This window comes from Entelurus aequoreus, linkage group LG04, assembly GCF_033978785.1.
Source record: "Entelurus aequoreus isolate RoL-2023_Sb linkage group LG04, RoL_Eaeq_v1.1, whole genome shotgun sequence".
In the NCBI taxonomy this organism is placed as follows: Eukaryota; Metazoa; Chordata; class Actinopteri; order Syngnathiformes; family Syngnathidae; genus Entelurus; species Entelurus aequoreus.
The window spans coordinates 29,160,738-29,169,280 of NC_084734.1; the positions used below are offsets into that span (position 1 = coordinate 29,160,738).

General features: G+C 40.1%; 1 long non-coding RNA gene across 2 annotated transcripts; it reads left to right on the forward strand.

Moving 5' to 3' along the window:
* The first annotated feature begins 1,487 nt into the window (after window positions 1-1,487).
* Window positions 1,488-4,671, forward strand: LOC133647788 (uncharacterized). Of its 2 annotated transcripts, XR_009825775.1 has the most exons (5): window positions 1,488-1,746; window positions 1,933-2,095; window positions 2,196-2,292; window positions 3,783-3,951; window positions 4,084-4,671. It is a non-coding gene; the product is annotated as an uncharacterized LOC133647788 (long non-coding RNA). The 2 variants fall into 2 exon arrangements; XR_009825776.1 differs by having other exon boundaries at window positions 1,488-2,095.
* Window positions 4,672-8,543: the final 3,872 nt, after the last annotated feature.

Sequence of the window (8,543 nt, forward strand, 5' to 3'; positions counted from 1 at the left end):
TAAACAATGTGCAGATGTGAGGAGCTCCACAACCTGTGACGTCACGCTACTTCCGGTACAGGCAAGGCTTTTTTATCAGCGACCAAAAGTTGCGAACTTTATCGTCGATGTTCTCTACTAAATCCTTTCAGCAAAAATATGGCAATATCGCGAAATGATCAAGTATGACACATAGAATGGATCTGCTATCCCTGTTTCAATAAGAAAACCTCATTTCAGTAGGCCTTTAAGTCACAGGATTTTCCTGAGGGGAAAGTTACACAGACATTCTACACAACATTGTGACATGAGCTTTGACCAATCAGCTGGGTTGCCATAGAGTTTGAAAAAAACAAAAACAAAAACGTCCCGCCTTTTCGTTGATCTACGTGGCCATTACCGGACCTCTGCGACTGTATCCGTCCACATTTTTTAATGAAGGTAAACATATTCCAGTCTACTTGCACATTTTTGTATCTTAAAGGGTGTAATAGTGGTAGTTTTGCTGGGAATTTGTGACTGTAACCTTCTGACAAGATGTAAAGTTTTGCATGTGCAAATGAACTGCTGACGAACAGCTAGCCATATTGCTAACTATACTAAACCTCGATTATTATTATTTTTTAGGGCTTTTTCAAATAGTAGCCTGGTTATGCTGTGTGTACATAATGTTGGTTAATGACTAAATTCATTTTGGCTTTTTATTTTGCAGGTTTGCTTCCACAAGTTAGCTAACATTACTAAAGTAAGGCTTGATAGTAAGAAGGTATCCTCAGTATCAATTAAACTGTTTGGCAAAACTGCACTGGTTGACTTTAAAACTATTCATGGTTTCTTTTGGGTATGTTATCATCTCAATTTTAAATTCCCTTTTTGAAGTTTTTAATCTGTCCATATGTTGCATAGGTATTAAAGGCCATTTCCAGTCATAATCAATGTTGTCTCAGAAATCAAGTCACCTATGATCAGTTCATCTCATGACATGTAAACATATTTGCACTGGACTAATAATGGTTCACAGTGGTTCAAAATGTCTTAAAATTTAGCTTGTTCTAACTATGTGTATTATAATTTCTGTTAGGCTATAATTACATGTTTACTATTTTTACACTAAGTCCTTTTGTTGTCAACTTGGTATTATAATGACAAATGGGTTATACTTGTATAGCGCTTTTCTACCTTCAAGGTACTCAAAGCCCTTTGACAGTATTTCCACATTCACCCATTCACACACACATTCACACACTGATGGCGGGAGCTGCCATGCAAGGCGCTAACCAGCAGCCATCAGAGGCAAAGGGTGAAGTGTCTTGCCCAAGGACACAACGGACGTGACTAGGATGGTAGAAGGTGGGGATTGAACCCCAGTAACCAGCAACCCTCCGATTGCTGGCACAGCCACTTGTATTGAATTTGTTGAATTTGTGTTAATTCTTTGTACATTTTTGTTTATACACATGTAGAAGAATGGCTTCTCCCAGATCTCTCACAACAGTCCTCCTGGATGGCAGAGAAATTTTCAAGAAGACTTACACTCTTGGTAATGTCAAGGACATTACAGAGGCGTGTACATCTGCACTGTCGTGCAAAGCAGAAATGACCAGAATTCTGAAGTTCTGCTCAGATTTTAATAAATACATTGACACTAATGTGAACTGCATTGTTGAAAACATGTATACATTCCAAATTCTATTCAAGTCCATTCAATCAGATGTTTGTGATGTCAGTGCCACTGCTGTCACCACACAGGAAATGGAAGTACAGCAGGTATGTTTGTTCATTTGTTCATGTCTGTTAATTTAAGGAAGGTCACTACACATAATATTCTGTTTAGTGAGCCTGTGTGCCTTTTATGTGTAGTATTATTATCCCAGTGCTTAGATTAAGTGGTAATCTCTCTACAGCAGTATACTGGTTAAAATAAAATACTGTATATATGGACTGTTCCTTCAGATTTCAACAGCAGCCAGTGATCTTGATCCTGAGAGTGTGAAGACTCACCTCCAACAAAAAGATCCCAGGATTTTTGCATTCTACGAGGAGAATGGGACCCTTAAAAATGGAGAAGGGTACTGGGAACAACTGCCGTCAGTTTCCTTGTTGAAAAAATGGGATTGTAAGTAGACATTTGTCACTCTTATTTTGAACTACAGGAAGTCTAATGTTATGCCCAATGTTAATGTGTCCTTTTTCTTGTTCATTATGTTTTTCCTCAGTTATCCAGTAAGTGCGGACAAAAAACTCCTCACCAGAACCATTGTGACACTTTACCCATCACTTAACAACAAGATGGAGGACGAAAATGAAGGATATGTAAGGGAATGTTGTTAAGAGTGTGAAACACACATTACGTCGATTGATTCTGATAGTAGCTAATTAGATCAGTGGTTCTCAAATGGGGGTACGCGTACCCCTGGGGGTACTTGAAGGTATGCCAAGGGGTACGTGAGATTTTTTTTAAATATTCTAAAAATAGCAACAATTTAAATATATTTATTGAATAATACTTCAACAAAATATGAATGTAAGTTCATAAACTGAACATCAAATCAAGTAGGCTATTCCATTCATTACCATAAACCCAGAGTTTCCCCCATCCCATGATGGTTTGACCCTCACTAAAATGTCTGTCAAAAAGAACAGTGAAAAGAAATGCAACAATGCAATGTTCAGTGTTGACAGCTAGATTTTTTGTGGACGTGTTCCATAAATATTGATGTTAAAGATTTATTTTTTTGTGAAGAAATGTTTAGAATTAAGTTCATGAATCCAGATGGATCTCTATTACAATCCCCAAAGAGGGCACTTTAAGTTGAAGATTACTTCCATGTGTAGAAATCTTTATTTATAATTGAATCACTTGTTTATTTTTCAACACGTTTTTAGTTATTTGTATATCTTCTTTTTCCAAATAGTTCAAGAAAGACCACTACAAATGAGCAATATTTTGCACTGTTATACAATTTAATAAATCAGAAACTGATGACATAGTGCTGTATTTTACTTCTTTATCTCTTTTTTTCAACCAAAAATGCTTTGCTCTGATTAGGGCAGGGGTCGGGAACCTTTTTGGCTGAGAGAGCCATGAAAGCCAAATATTTTAAAATGCATATCCGCGAGAGCCATATAATATTTTTTAAGTCTGAATACAACTAAATGCGTGCATTTTTAAGTAAGACCAACATTTTTTGAGTATAATAAGTCTCTTAATCTTTTTAATAACATTTTTATTCTGAAGCTAACCAATAATAATTAAAATACTTCTTATCATTAATGCGACTTCTTGAACAGGTGCGGTAAAAAAAACATATGGATGGATTAAAAATGCATGAAAATGTTTTATATTTTGAACGTTATTTTTAACACTGTGTTTACCAGCGGAATTATTCATTACTTATCGTGTTAAGCAATGTCAGCTAAGATTTATCTGAGAGCCGGACGCAGTCATCAAAAGAGCCACATCTGGCTCGAGAGCCATAGGTTCCCTAACCCTGGAGTAGGGGGTACTTGAATTAAAAAAATGTTCACAGGGGGTACATCACTGAAAAAAGGTTGAGAACCACTGAATTAGATCACTGTTTTATTTGCGTTGTACTTGTACTCTGTGTTGTAAAGGAACACTTCTATGATCCAACATGCCACACTGGCTTTCTGGAAGATAAGCTGAGGAATATCCGCCGAAAACTAAGGGATGATCAGCGCCGTTATTGCAGAAGGGGGGGCTCATCTGAAGTCACTGTTCGACTTGAAAAAGTTACAGAAAGTGATGAGTCTGTCTAAGAATGGATAACTGTAATCAAAAGGATGAAGCCTGGTCCTGAGAACCTTTCTTCGATCAAGATGGGTATGGACAACCTACTTCCACCGAAGATGCTCACACATTATCAGCCCCCTACTGTGTCAGGAAGATCTAAGCGATGGACAAAATGCAGCATCAAATCAGCGCTGTCCTACATGTTGGACATTACACAAGTAAGAATATCTTAATTTGTAATAAGAATATAAAACAAGTGAGATATCATAATAAGTAAATTATTCATAACTTGTAAAGATCATCTGTGTGCATGATGTAATAAAATGTGTTGCATACACTGTGTGTTTTAGCCAGGAACAAGCTTCCATGATCTCCTACAAACCACTGACCCTGCTCCAGGGATGCAACCTCGTCTGGTGAGCATTGGACATCCCAGCACAACATCACCACAATATGTCATCGTGGCTGCCAATGACTACGTAGTCATTCCACTCCAGGAAGAGGGCCTCACCTGCAGTATGGACAAACTCTTCAAGTTGTATTGGGTTTGTAACCTTGCCTGTTTGGTAAAGTATAAGTTGTTGATTGAAAAAATGGCAGCCTGTGGACATGATTTAAACATTTTGAGTATGATAAGTATGGCCAGTTGTGTGTGTATATTTGGTTATTGCTACAGACCTGGTTGTGTGGTTTCCTTAAAATGTGATTTGGACAACGAACATATCTTTGGAGAGACAGTGTATATTGTTCCCTTTTTTGACCGTGATGAGGTGTTCATTTTGTTGAGAGTTCTCACTGTTAAGTATTTTGATGACCACCTTCCCACTTATGTGATTAAAAAGACAAATTAATTTCAAGTGATTAATCTGAAAGATGCAACTGATGCTTTGCCACTTGATGTATATGAGCTGAGATATTCTGAATTGCACTTACTGACAAGATACAGACTTATTTCCTAAATGTTGTGACTTGTAGTAAAAGTGAATGTAAGTAAATGTAATGAATAGAAGGAATTATTGAATTAAATGCCAATAAAATTTCAATTATGTTGTTTTTTTATATAGCATAGCATGCACACACACAAACACGTGCTGCCAATATACACTAAATGTGTTGATTTTGAGTAAGTAACACAAACATTTGTGACTAAAACCTACACATTTACTGTGTTAATATAAGTAACAAAGTTAATGTGTTAAAATTAACAAAAATTGAGTTGTCCCCCTCTAGACATAGAGATGTGTAAAAAAAACAACACAAATTGTGTTATTTCCAACACATTCATTTTAAGAGGGTAGCATTCACAAGGCGAAACTGCCCAAGGATAGGTGTGCCAAGTTTGTGGCATCGTAATCAAAAAGACTTGAGGCTGTAATTGCATCAACAAAGTACAGAGCAAAGGGTCTGAATACTAAATTAATCAGAATCAGAATCAGAAATAATTTAATAATCCCCGAGGGGAAATTAAGATTTCCAGCACAATCCCATTCAACAGCAGAAAAACATTACAGGAAGACAAAACAGTATTGCTGACGGGTCTGAGGGAAAAAAAAATTCAGTGTAAGCAGAGAAAACTATGACTGACGAGACGCACAGCTCGTCGACGCGCGGACGAAGGCAGACTGCTGGGGAGGAAGACAAGGAAGAACAATGAAACACGGAGGGGAAACAGAGAGAGAGAGAGAGAGAGAGAGAGAGAGAGAGAGAGAGAGAGAGAGAGAGAGAGAGAGAGAGAGAGAGAGAGAGCATAAAGCTGAGTAGTCGGTTTACTGTACACGACAGAAGATTCACGTTCTGGCAAGGATCCTTGGGTCCACTGGTCTCTATTCAGCTCGCCCTCATCAGTCCCAGGTGTGCTGATTGCCGGCGATTGATTGCAGCTGTTCGCTGCCACCAGTCTAGGACGCGCATTGCGCGCTCGGTGCAGCGCACAGATGAATGAGCACTGACACGCGCCCGGACCGTTACATTTGCATTGTCTTGCTGAAATAAGCAGGGGCGACCATGATAACGTTGCTTTGATGGCAACATATGTTGCTCCAAAACCTGCATGTACCTTTCAGCATTAATGTTTAAGTTACCAATGCCTTGGGCACTAATACACCCTCATACCATCACATATGCTGGCTTATGAACTTTGCACCTAGAACAGTCCGGATGGTTCTTTTCCTCTGTGGTCCAAAGGACACGACGTCCACAGTTTCCAAAAACAATTTTAAATGTGGACCCATTCATCCATCCATTTTCTACCGCTTGTTCCTTATGGGGTCGCAGGGGTGCCGGAGCCTATTCCAGCTGCACATAATAATAACAATGGATTAGATTTTATATCGCACTTTTGTATTATTAGATACGCAAAGCGCTCACAGAGAAGTGGGAACCCATAATTCATTCACACCTGGTGGTGGTAAGCTACATTTGTAGCCACAGCTGCCCTGGGGTAGACTGACAGAAGCGAGGCTGCCAGTTTGCGCCTACGGCCCCTCCAACCACCTCCTATCATTCATTCATCATTCATTCACCAGTGTGAGCGGCACCAGGGGCAAGGGTGAAGTGTCCTGCCCAAGGACACAACGGCAGCGATTCGGACGTCAAGAGGCTGGGAGCGAACCTGCAACCCTCCGGTTTCTGGCACGGCCGCTCTACCCACTACGCCATGGGTACTTGAAATGTGGACCACAGAACACTTTTCCACTTTGCATCAGTCCATCTTAGATGAGCTCGGGCCCAGCGAGGCCGGCTGCGTTTCTGGGTGTTGTTGATGAATGTCTTTCGCTTTGCATAGTAGAGTTTTAACTTGCACTTACAGATGTAGCGACCAACTGTAGTTACTGACAGTGGTTTTCTGAAGTGTTCCTTAGCCCACGTGGTGATATCTTTTACACACTGATGTCGCTTTTTGATGCAGTACCGCCTGAGGGATCGAAGGTCACAGGCATTCAATGTTGGCTTTCGGTTTTGCCGCTTACGTGCAGTGATATCTCCAGATTCTCTGAATCTTTTGATGATATTACGGACCGCAGATGGTGAAATCCCGAAATTCCTTGCAATAGCTGGTTGAGAAATGTTGTTCTTAAACTGTTCGACAATTTGCTCACGCATTTGTTCACAAAGTGGTGACCCTCGCCCCATCCTTGTTTGTGAATGACTGAGCATTTCATGGAAGCTGCTTTTATACCCAATCATGGCACCCACCTGTTCCCAATTAGCCTGTTCACCTGTGGGATGTTCCAAATAAGTGTTTGATGAGCATTCCTCAACTTTCTCAGTCTTTTTTGCCACTTGTGCCAGCTTTTTTGAAAAATGCTGTAGGCATCAAATTCCAAATGAGCTAATATTTGCAAAAGATAACAAAAGTTCACCAGTTCGAACGTTAAATATCTTGTCTTTGCAGTCTATTCAATTGAATATAAGTTGAAAAGGATTTGCAAATCATTGTAATCTGTTTTCATTTACACAACTTGCTAACTTCACTTGTTTTGGGTTTTGCATATATATATATATATATATATATATATATATATATATATATATATATATATATATATATATATATATATATATATATATATATATATATATATATATATATAACACTCCTCGACAGGTATGACAAGGCATACAGCACATCACAAACTTCAGGGGCTGTAACATCACACCTGGGAAATCCGACGCCTGGTTGGAGGAGGCTCTGAACTGCTTCTTCACAAGGTTTGAGAAATATGTGCACACCATCCCAGCCCCCACCAGCACACAGCACCATCACTATGTACAGGAGCAGGAAGTGAGAAGGCTGCTAAGAGCAGTAAACCCCAGGAAGGCCTAGACCGGGTACCAGAGAAGGTGCTCAAAGCCTGTGCAGACCAGCTCTCACAAGTCCTCACCAACATCTTCAACCTCTCCCTGTCACAAGCCACCATTCCATCCTGTATGAAGAAAACCACAATCATACCCGTGCCCAAGAAATCTTCCACAGACAGCCTCAACAACTATTGTCCAGTTGCGCTAACACCGCACATCATGAAGTGCTTTGAGAGACTGGCTGGTTCTACACAACATCTAAGCCAGCCTTCCTCAGACCCTTGAGCCACACCAGTTTGCTTATAGGACAAACTGAGGACACCATGGCCATATAGCTTTCCACACTGCACTGAGTTACCTAGAACATCAAGGGAGCTTTGTAAGGCTACTAATTAAAATAAGTAGCCTCACACAAGCCTATAACACATTCATCCAAACTTTCAGACCGAGACCTCCACTCACACACCAATTCATGGATAAAAGACTTCCTCCGCTCTTCCATGGAGAGCCTGCTGCTTTACTGCATCACATCTGCACTGAAGCAGACAGGAAGAGGTTTCAGAGAGTAACCTAACCAACACAGCACAGAAGATCATTGGCTGTACTCTCCCCTCCCTAAAGGACGTTTACAACTCTCGCTGCCTGATCAGAGCTAGACACATTGTAAAAGGACAGCTCCTACACCGGCTTTCATCTGTTCGACATGTCGCCCTCTGGCAGACGCTACAAGTCTACCAGAGCTCTGACCAACAGACTCAAGGACAGTTTCTTCCCCAGAGCTGTAACTGCACTGAACTTGAACCTGCGCTGACTGACATCCTTACACAAACACACACACTTACCACAGACACAAACACACACACACACACACTTCTGGCATGTGCAATATTTAATATTTCGACCAAAATATTATTTAGATGTCTGCAATGGTGTACATTTAATACTGAACAATATTTATAGCTTCATATTCTGCAATAGTTACCACTTCATACCATGCAATACTTATATT